Source organism: Octodon degus, unplaced genomic scaffold (genome assembly GCF_000260255.1).
Source record: "Octodon degus isolate 3935 unplaced genomic scaffold, OctDeg1.0 scaffold00026, whole genome shotgun sequence".
NCBI lineage: Eukaryota > Metazoa > Chordata > Mammalia > Rodentia > Octodontidae > Octodon > Octodon degus.
In genome coordinates this window covers 5,198,615-5,208,512 of record NW_004524602.1, presented here as the reverse complement: position 1 = coordinate 5,208,512, position 9,898 = coordinate 5,198,615, and the positions used below count along the sequence as shown (strand labels likewise).

Sequence of the window (9,898 nt, the reverse complement as noted above, 5' to 3'; positions counted from 1 at the left end):
AAACTAAAAACAATCAAATATCCCAGGAAAATGGCAGAGTAGTGAGCAACAAAGAAAGATCCTCTCAAAGACTTGGTGTGCAGACACTGGAATACATAGCAACATGAGGAAAAGAGGAGTGAAGCAGGTCCCTGGGACACAGGAAGGATCTAAATTAAGAACTGAAGCCCACAGGAAGAGCAAAGAAAAAAGCTTCAATAAACAAGGTGGCAGGCAGCACTTTCTCCCTGAGCTCAGATTCACTGTGGGAGGGGCAGCTCAAATCTGCAGACACACAATGATTACTAGTGTCCCCAGAGGCCTCCACAGGGAAACACAGCAGTGAAAAAGCAGTAGACAAAGCAGACTGCAGTGGCCAGTGAGTCATTTGGGTTCAGATACTCAGGAAAAGGTGATTGACTAGGAACCACCTCGGAGAGGACCAACTGAGCGTGGAACTCATAGCACCCGCTGGCTCTATTTAGGGGCTTCCAGCTGAGTGCAAGCTGGCAGGAGAAACATAGACAGGTGGAATGGTCTGGTTCCAGTTTCAAGGACAGAAACTACCCTGAACTTTAGTGGAAATATAGGTGCTAAATTGCTGGGATTACCCACTACCCCCACTGTAAAACTATCACTGGTTTACTGGGATTGATTAATACAGATCTGGACTCTGTCTGCCCACACTGTCTACCAGTGATAGCAGACACATCATAAGGATGTCTCTTTTGTTTTTTGTTTTGTCTTGTTTTACATGAGTGTGAACATGGTTTCTACTTTGTTGTTGCTGTTGTCCTATTCTGGTTTTATTTCTTCCTTTACACTTTCCCTATTTTGAGTGCCATTTTCCCAAAGTTTGCATGATTCTCCTTTGTACTCCAGTTTTGCTTCTAATTTCTTCCTCTTTTTTATTGCTATTACTTTTCCCCTACACCTTTTAAATTTTATTCCCTGAGAAGAAACTTGCCATACTTAGGGCTTATTTACTGCCTACAATTTTCTGTGTGTGTTCTTTTCTTTAATTACTTATTTATTTGGTACAAGGTCTCACTACACCACTTGGACTCACAGTGATCTTCCTGTCTCAGCCTCCCCAGAGCTGGGATTACAGGTATGTGCCAACATGTCCAGTTTTGGCAGCTGGCTTGGTACGGGGCCAGCACAACACACAGTACTGGGGATCGAACCCAGGTCTTTGCACTTACCAGGCAGGTGCTTAGACCACCAAGTTATCTCCCCAGCCCTCTAGTTTGTTTTAGATTTTGTTAAATAACCACAAATCTAGTATATATTGTTACAGGGGACATTAATAGGTACCTTAGTCATTTTCTAAGCTGTACTCAATGCTATTGTTACTGCTGAATGTATCACTTTAGCCAAAGTGACATAAATATTCTAACCAGTTGCTCTTCCTGGTATACCAATATTAAGACTGGCTAAGGGTCATAAAAAATAGCATAGTCCAGTGCCAAAGAACCAGGGTCTGTGCCAAGTAGGGAGCAACTACTTATCTTCAATAAATTAAAGAGACAATTTTGCAACAGACTCAAAGCCCAAAAGCCAGCTACATCTAGAAGACACCTCTAAGAAGTACTCATTTCCTAATCATTCTACCACAGGCAATTTACAAGTAACAACCAAGGTATTAAAATAAACAACAGAAAAGAAAAAGACACTTTAAAACAAGATGCAACACCAGATGTCCAGCTCACCAAAGGCAAACCCACAAGGCAATGAGGTAAAACAATTCAAAAGCCACCCACAAGGACTCTTTGAAGTGGTAACAAAGCAAATGAATGAAACTCTAAGAAAAAAAATTAAATCAAAATAATTCCTCAGACAACTACAAAGATAGTCACGATAATGAAAGATGTGCTTAGTGATTAGAGCAGATAGAGATATAGATGGATGGATGGACGGACGGACGGACGGACGGACGAACAGACAGACAGACAGACAGACAGACAGACAGACAGACAGACAGACAGATATATAGATAGATATGCTTAGGAAAATGATGGAAATCATGAACGCCCAACATAGGAAAGAAACGGAATCCATAAAACAAATTCAAACATACATCCACTGACACTGAAAACAAAGCTAACATCTAATTCAAGAATACTATTCTACTGAGTAAAGTGTTCCTGAAAGAATGATAGCATACTATAGTGACACAAGAATATCCACTGTTTCTAGCAGTGCAACTCACAAGAGCTAAACTAAGCCTGTATTCCCATCAACAAACAGATAAAGAACATGTAGGTTTATCTAGACACAATGGAATATTATTTAGCCATACAGAAGAATGACATCATTCCATTTTCAGAGTGGATCTTCTGAGTACATGTTAAATGAAATAAGTCAGACACAAAAAATTAAATATATATATATATGCATATATATGCAAAATGGAAGATGATCAAGAGAGATGGTGGAGGAGCAAAGAATGAATTAAGATGTATTATGTACATGTAGCAGCCCCCCATGAGGATATAATCATTATATATGACAAACATACCAACAAAAATTAAATTTTAAAGAATAAAGATTTAGCTTCTCCCTAATATAAAGAATAAAATAAAGGACAGCTGATAGGAAATGGGGAAGCAGACTTCTAGAGATGAGAAAGAGATTAGGGAAAGGGGAAGGGGTAGGGTACAAAGTGCAACTCAAAGGACCTAAATGATCCAGAAATTACATGCAGGAAAATATGTATCAATTCACCCCCAAAAAATATAATTATTCAATGAATTAAAAGCAGGGGAAGGGCCTGGGGAGATATCTCAAGGTCTAAGTGCCTGCTTGGCAAGCACAAGGACTCGGGTTCAATCCCCAGTACCACATGCCATGCTGGCCCTGCCCCAAGCATTCCAAACTGGCCACCAAGACCAGGCATGGTGGCACACACCTGTAATCCCAGCCCTGGGGAGGCTAGAGCTGCATAGGGAGACCCTGTACTAGATTGACAGGTAGATAGATGAATGATTCAAAAAAAAAAAAAAGAAAAGCACAACAGGGGGCCAGGGAGATAACTCAGAGGCATAAGCACCTGCATGGCAAGTGTCAGGTCCTAAGTCTGATCCCTGGGACTGCCAAAAAAAAAAAGTATCTAGAAATAGGGCTGGGGAGATAGCTCAATAGTTTAGGCACCTGCCTGGTAAGCACAAGGTCCTGAGTTCGATCCCTGGTAAAAAATAACATAAAATAAAGATACAGATATACGTCTGTATTTAGAGATATAGCTCAATGGTAGGCTCTCTTGGTTACTGACCCCCACTCGCAGGGAGGGGGGGGATAGTATTATTTTTTCCCTTCAGGACTGAAACAAATTATATTCTCTTTTCTCCTTTTCTTCTAATTAGCAAATAAATATTTATGGCATCCAATGTGGTGTTTTTGATATCTGTACACTGTAGAATGGCTAAATCAAGCTACTTGTGTATTCACTGCCTCACATTCTTATTTATTTACAGCAAGAACATAAACTTACTGTTAGACATTTTCAAGTACAAAACATACTGATGAATTTATTAATCTCATCTATCTGAAATTTTGTGCTCTTTGACCAACACATCTCCAACCCCCATAATTCCTAGTCTTTAGTAACTACTAGTGTTACCTCAGTTTATGAATGTTTTCATTTGCAAACAATAGTGTTTGGCAAAATTTTATTTTTCTGTTCTCCCATCTTGCTTTTTTCCTTTGCAAGTAAAAATGATGCCTATTTGTATACTTAGTTTTATTTCATGATCTCACATCAGATAGTTAAGATATATTTAAAAATTTAAAAAAAGTGTGTCTATGCACTTACCTCAAGCACTGGTCCAGCTCCAAGAATAATTTGTTCTACTCCACTGGCAAATCCTTTCTGACTGAGGGCAGTAAGATGATGAATAAGAAAGTTTGTGCTCTGAGTCTTCCCAGAACCACTCTCTCCTGAAATCACAATGCACTGATTCTTCTTGCGCTGAAGCATTGCATGGTAAGCTACATCAGCCACAGCATATATATGGGGTTCAAGCTTTCCCAACTGATGGTTATCATACATTTTGACATATTTAGGGTTATAAATAGGAAGAAATTTAAATGGGTTAATAACTATTAGAATACTGCCAACATAAGTATAAATTTTCTCATGCTTAAAACGATTTCTTAGGTTTTCTAAGAGTGTTTTCTCATTTAAATCGGGTAAACTACATAAATCATCAAAGTCTTTCTGCTGAGGCTGTGGAAGAAAACCCCGTTCCATCATTCTGCGACGTTCTTCCGTTACCCGTAGCCATGACTGAAGGCTCCCATAATGGATAGAACCATCAAGGTTTTTTTCTCTCAGAAGAAAGCGGTAGTCCTCTCCACTTGAACGATTTTCCAGAGCCATCCGGGGCCACAACATCATCCGCTGAACTGGACAGTCTGTTGGATTGAGTATCCATTCTTCTCCACCAAACTCTTTCACCTCTGCTAAAACGTAACATTTTGTCCTGTCTAGATTAAGTCTGTTTATAAGAGAGTCAATCACCTCAGCAGCTGTGGAATTTTTTCTGGCAGGAATTGGACAATAGATCGTTCCCTCTGAAATTGTCCCAGGATATATACGTAATGTATGTTCATTATCCTCAAAGCGTCGTCTTCCTCCATCACTTATATTCATATTGGATCCTGTCCCATCAGCATGGACAGTATGTATCCGAAATCAAACTAACCATTTTCTTGGCAAAAGAACTGTAAGATAAAAAACGTGAAACATTTAGAAGTCATACACTCCTTTCTAAGACTCAAGAAAGGCTTAACAAAATGCCAATTAATTTTTTAGAACAAAAATCCTAACCTTTATTGGGGGGGGGGAGGTAAAAGCTGTTCATTAAGACCACAATACAATATTAAATTTTACTGTTGACATCAGAGCACTTTCTAATATCGTCACTTGCCAAAAATACAGAGCAACAACTAAGTACAAAGAAAAACTATGCCTCCCCTGCTATTTCAAACATTTCTCAGGTACTTAGGATTGGAACCAAGTTCTTTATCCTTGAAAAATCTCACTAAAAGCTGAGTTAAGAGAATAAACAAATTGTTTACTATGCACACAAATATCTTAAAAATAATGCACAAGGGGCTGGTGAGATGGCTCAGTGGTCTAAAGCACCTACTTGGAACAAACTTGGCAAAGCACAGGGACCGCAGTTCAATCCCCTAGAACCACATGCCAGCCCGCCCCGCCCCCTGGTGGGCTGAGCTGGCCACACACACACACACACACACACACACAAATGTTTAAAAAATAAATAGATAAAATTTAAAAAAAAATAATGCACAAAATAAAGAATGGCAATGATGGAACAAATGCTGTGTGGAACTCACTATGAACAGTAAGACGCAATGATACCAACATAGAAATTAAAGTTATAACCAGGAAAACAGTCAGAGGAAACTGATGAAGAGTATTTCTTGAATATTTTCAGGGAATTTTGGGCTTTGGTTCTTGTCCTGGCGCAAGGTAGATAAAGAGGGGTAACAGAAAGTTCCCAGCCCTGTACTATTCTACAGTTCAAAACTTATTTTGTCTCTCAATGTTATTGTTCTCTTCACCTAAACTTTTCCTATTCTGTATATATTTTTAAACTTCTTAACTCCTACATATACTCTTTTGGAAGAATCTCAATGTTTACACTTCATGGAAAAGACAATTATTTCCTTCTCTATTCTATTTTCATGTCATTTCTATTCTGTCCCTTTGTATAGAGAAAATATGTTCCATGTACTTTTCAGGACTAGCAAAATCTATGTCTTATCTGCATTATTAATCAGTCCCATCAAAAAGCCACTCTTAATGTGTTACCAATCTCTCTGTTTTTGCTCACTTCATCCTTTAACATATAAAGACAAAGTGCTACTTTTTTAAAAATGAAAAATACTTCCAGTTACTCACACAACCACTTATTTTCAAAAGTACTCTAATCAAAAGCTTTACCATTTTCTTGATCTTTCAAACACACAGATTAAGGAATATATTTTTAAAATAACCACTTTAGTAAGTTTTTCTACCTAATGCTGAGGTATGTAGGTAAAGCTCAAATTCCTAAAATTAGTACCTCACTATATTATTCTACTTGTTCATCAATCAACTTTCCTTCTAGTGAGCACTGGGATTTTTCCTTTATACTAGGAAATGGTGTTGTAAGTCTCACATGTTGCTACAAGTGTACTAGAATTTCACTGTGCTTTACACTTACAAATGAAATTACTGGGCTTGAGGCATCTTCAGCTTTAACAGATACTGTGAAAATGCTCTTCAAACTGGTTATTATAATTGACTATTTCTCAACAACTATAGGAGAGATCAGATTTTTCTGTCTTCTTTTATTACCACTGTCAGATTTGAGTGTTTTATACTGTTTTTTTTAAGTTTAGATATCATCAGTTTATTATAAAAGAGACATGGAAATTATGTACATGATGAAAGACGGCAGAGCTTCAGTGGAATGGGCAGCAGTGTGTGACGCCATTTCAACAGTGATTTACTTCACTCTACGTATTTTCCAAGAACATCACCATCTCTAAATAAGAAATAGAACTACGTCGTCTAGAACTACGTTGGTGCCTCCATATTCTGGAAGAACTTTATCTCCAACTTTCACACTAACTGGTTGGATCTCTCCACTGTCTCCCTTAGAGCCGGACCGCACAGCTACCACAGTTGCCTGCAGAACTTTGCCTTGAGATTTTTCTGGAAGCATAATGCCTCCTTTGGTGACAGTTTCGGCTGCGCTCCTTTCAACTAATAAGCAGTCAAACAGCGAGAGAAACTTCTGAAATGCCTGTCCTGCCATGGCTCCTACTCTGCAGCTCACTCCACTACCACACCGCCTCCACAAAGAGAAACCTACTCTTCAACCCCTGGACACGTGAAAAGCAAGTGTTTCACACTTTAATTTGTATCTCCCTGATTAGTACTGAAGACGACTACTCTGCTTATTGCCATTAAGCTTAGACTGGTCATTCATTGTCCTCCTCTTTTTATGAGTTGGCTTTCCTTTATCAGTCTGAATTGAGATTTTCATATATTAATATCCCAAATAGTAATTAGTCTTCAGCTGAAAGTGTGACAAACATCTTCTACCAATGTGTAGCATCTTTTCTATTTATACTGCTTTTATGTATTTTTAGTACATGGTCTATAGGATCTATAGGGTCTCACTACATAGATCAGACTCGCAGTGATTCTCCTGTTTTCAGCCTTCCAAGCACTCAGATTACAGGCGTGTACCACAACACCCAATCTCAATCGCCCTCTCAGCATGGCCTGGGGGGTGGGGCCAGCATGGCAGGCCCAGGAAAGAACCCCTGCCACTGCGCCCTGCCTAAGCAGGCTCTTTAGTCTACTGAGCTATCTGTCCAGCCCTTATTTATACTGTTTTTCGTTACACACAAGTTTGGATGTTTTGGAAGTACACCGAACAGAGTCTTCTCATTGAACTATTTCCCCAGCCTTTTTTTTTTTTTTTTTTTTTTTTTAAGACAGGGGACTTTGGGGACTGGGGAGATGGCTCAGTAGAATAAGCACTTGCCTGGCAAGCATAAGGGCCTGAGTTCAATCCCCAGTTCCACCAAAAAACTAAATAAAATAAAGACAGGGTTTTGATAAATCACTAATGCCCAGGATGGGCTCATACATGAAATCTTCCTATCTCAGTTAGGTTTACAGGCATGTGCCACTACACACAAATGGAAAATTACTTTTTAACATTAATAAAATTTATCAATCAATTCCATCTCATTGTTTGTTTTTTCCTTACAGTTATAGAGATCAAATCCAGGCCCTCGAGCATGGTAGGCAAACACTCTATCACTGAACTAAACACCTGGCCCTTTTTTCATTTTGAGACAGGATCTGACCAAGTTGTACAGGCAGGTCTCAAACTTGCAACCTCCCTGGGTCAACCTCTGCAGTACATGAGAGTACAGGGGTGTGTCACTGTGTCTTGTTTCTCTTTTAGCAAAACAACATTAACAACTGTACTTAGTTCTTGACCCATACTTAATTATATTGGTTGTTATGGTTTGTTACTGGTCTGTTGTCCCCCAAAAGCCTCATACAGTCATGGGGCAGCTTCTAGAGTTTGTGATTAATTCATGATCTAATGCTGGGATTGTGGGAGTGAGTGCTATACTCACCCTGGGGTGGGTAATCTGCATTACAATATAAGAAGGGGAGAGAGGCAGCCACTGCCCCTCCCTTTGCTTTTTGCTGTTTTCCCGCCTTGGCCCGGATCTTATGTTATGCTGCTTGCAATCATTCGGCAGAAAGAATCAGCTGTATTTAGAGAACTGTAGGCCTTAAGACATACTAATGGCCTGGTGCCCACTGGAGTCAATGAGAGAGAAAAAAATAAATGTCCACTTTCTCTCTACAAGCAACTAAAAGGGCATCAACCTTGGGGACAACTCCCCATAACAGAGTGGACAGAGGTGCTGCCTTAGACAGAGTGGGGCTCATGAATAACTGCAGTTTCCATAGTGAATTATTGGCCTGGATCCTGTGTTATGCTGTGTGCGGAAACAGGTTGCTGAAGGCCCTGCTTCCCAAAAGACCTGGCCACCATGAGTTGCTGCCTTCTGCCATGTGACAGTCTGTTTTAGAGCCAGCTGAGTATGGACTGAAATCTCCACTAATTGTGAGCTAAGTAAACCTTTCCTTCCTTAATTCTGGATGTTGGGAATTTTGTCCCAACAACAAGAGAAGAATAAGACACTGGTCATTTTTCTAACCACTTCACATGAATTATTTCATTTGAACTTCACAAAGCCTCTCTGAGGACTATTTTACCACTGTCATCTTCATTTTACAACTCAGAAAACAAAAGCAGAAAGATTTCACAATTTGATTAAAGACCTAACTAGAATAAGAGAAAGCCATGATAGGAGATAGGCAGTCTAGGTCTAAAGTGTACATTTCCTACTAGTTATTCAAAACTTTTCCTTATCCTAGCCAGCCATGGTAGGATACCCCTATAATCCCAGCACTCAAGAGGAGGCTGAGGTAGGCAGATTGTCATGAATTCAGGGCCAGCCTAGAATACAGGAGTCCCTGGTCTGAAAACATACCAACAAAAAAATTCTTCCTTATCCTAACGACATGAAATTATTATTCTATATTTTCTTCTAAAAGGCCCACACTTTATATTTTTTCTTTACATCTTTAATTCATACAGAATTTATTTTCAAGATGCTGTAAGAAAGGACTCTTAATTTACTAATAATGCTACTTGAGCCACTAAAAGGTTAGTAATCCCTCATCTTGTTAGCAAATCCATGGACCTATACAAATTGTTCTGGATTCTATATTCCATTCCACTGATCTATTTGTACATCCTCAAGTTTTACAATAAATGACAGAAACACTGTAAGTGAAAGATACAGGTATTATAATTTATTTTCTGCAGTTCTAGGAAATCAAACTGGTTACCATAGTTTTTCTTTTCCTGTTTTTGTTTTTTCTTGGCAATCCTGGAGATCCAAGCCAAGAGCACTCTATCACTGAACCACACCCCTTGCCCTTTTTGTTATGCTGTGACATAGTCTCACTAAATTGCTCAGGTAGAATCTGTGGTCCTCCTGCCTCAGCCTCCTTCAGTGTAGGCATCACCAGACCCAACTTATAATAAACATTTATTTTGTGAAGGGCGTTATCACCTCAACTTGTTCCTCTATTTACCATAAGAATTTTAACATTAGTATGTCAACTACCGTGAAAAAGTGTTTTAGCATTTTGACACTTTGATTCCATAGATTAAAGTTAAAGAAAGTTATCTATGAATTCTTCCCATTAATAAACATTATCTTGGGGCTGGTGAGATGGCTCAGTGGTCTAAAGCACCTACTTAGAACAAGCTAAACTAAGCAAAACACAGGGACC

General features: G+C 39.1%; 1 pseudogene; it reads right to left on the bottom strand.

The window, feature by feature from the left end:
- Positions 1 to 6,539: 6,539 nt before the first annotated feature.
- On the bottom strand, positions 6,540 to 6,889 carry LOC111816062 (annotated as a pseudogene).
- Between the last annotated feature and the right edge of the window lie 3,009 nt (positions 6,890 to 9,898).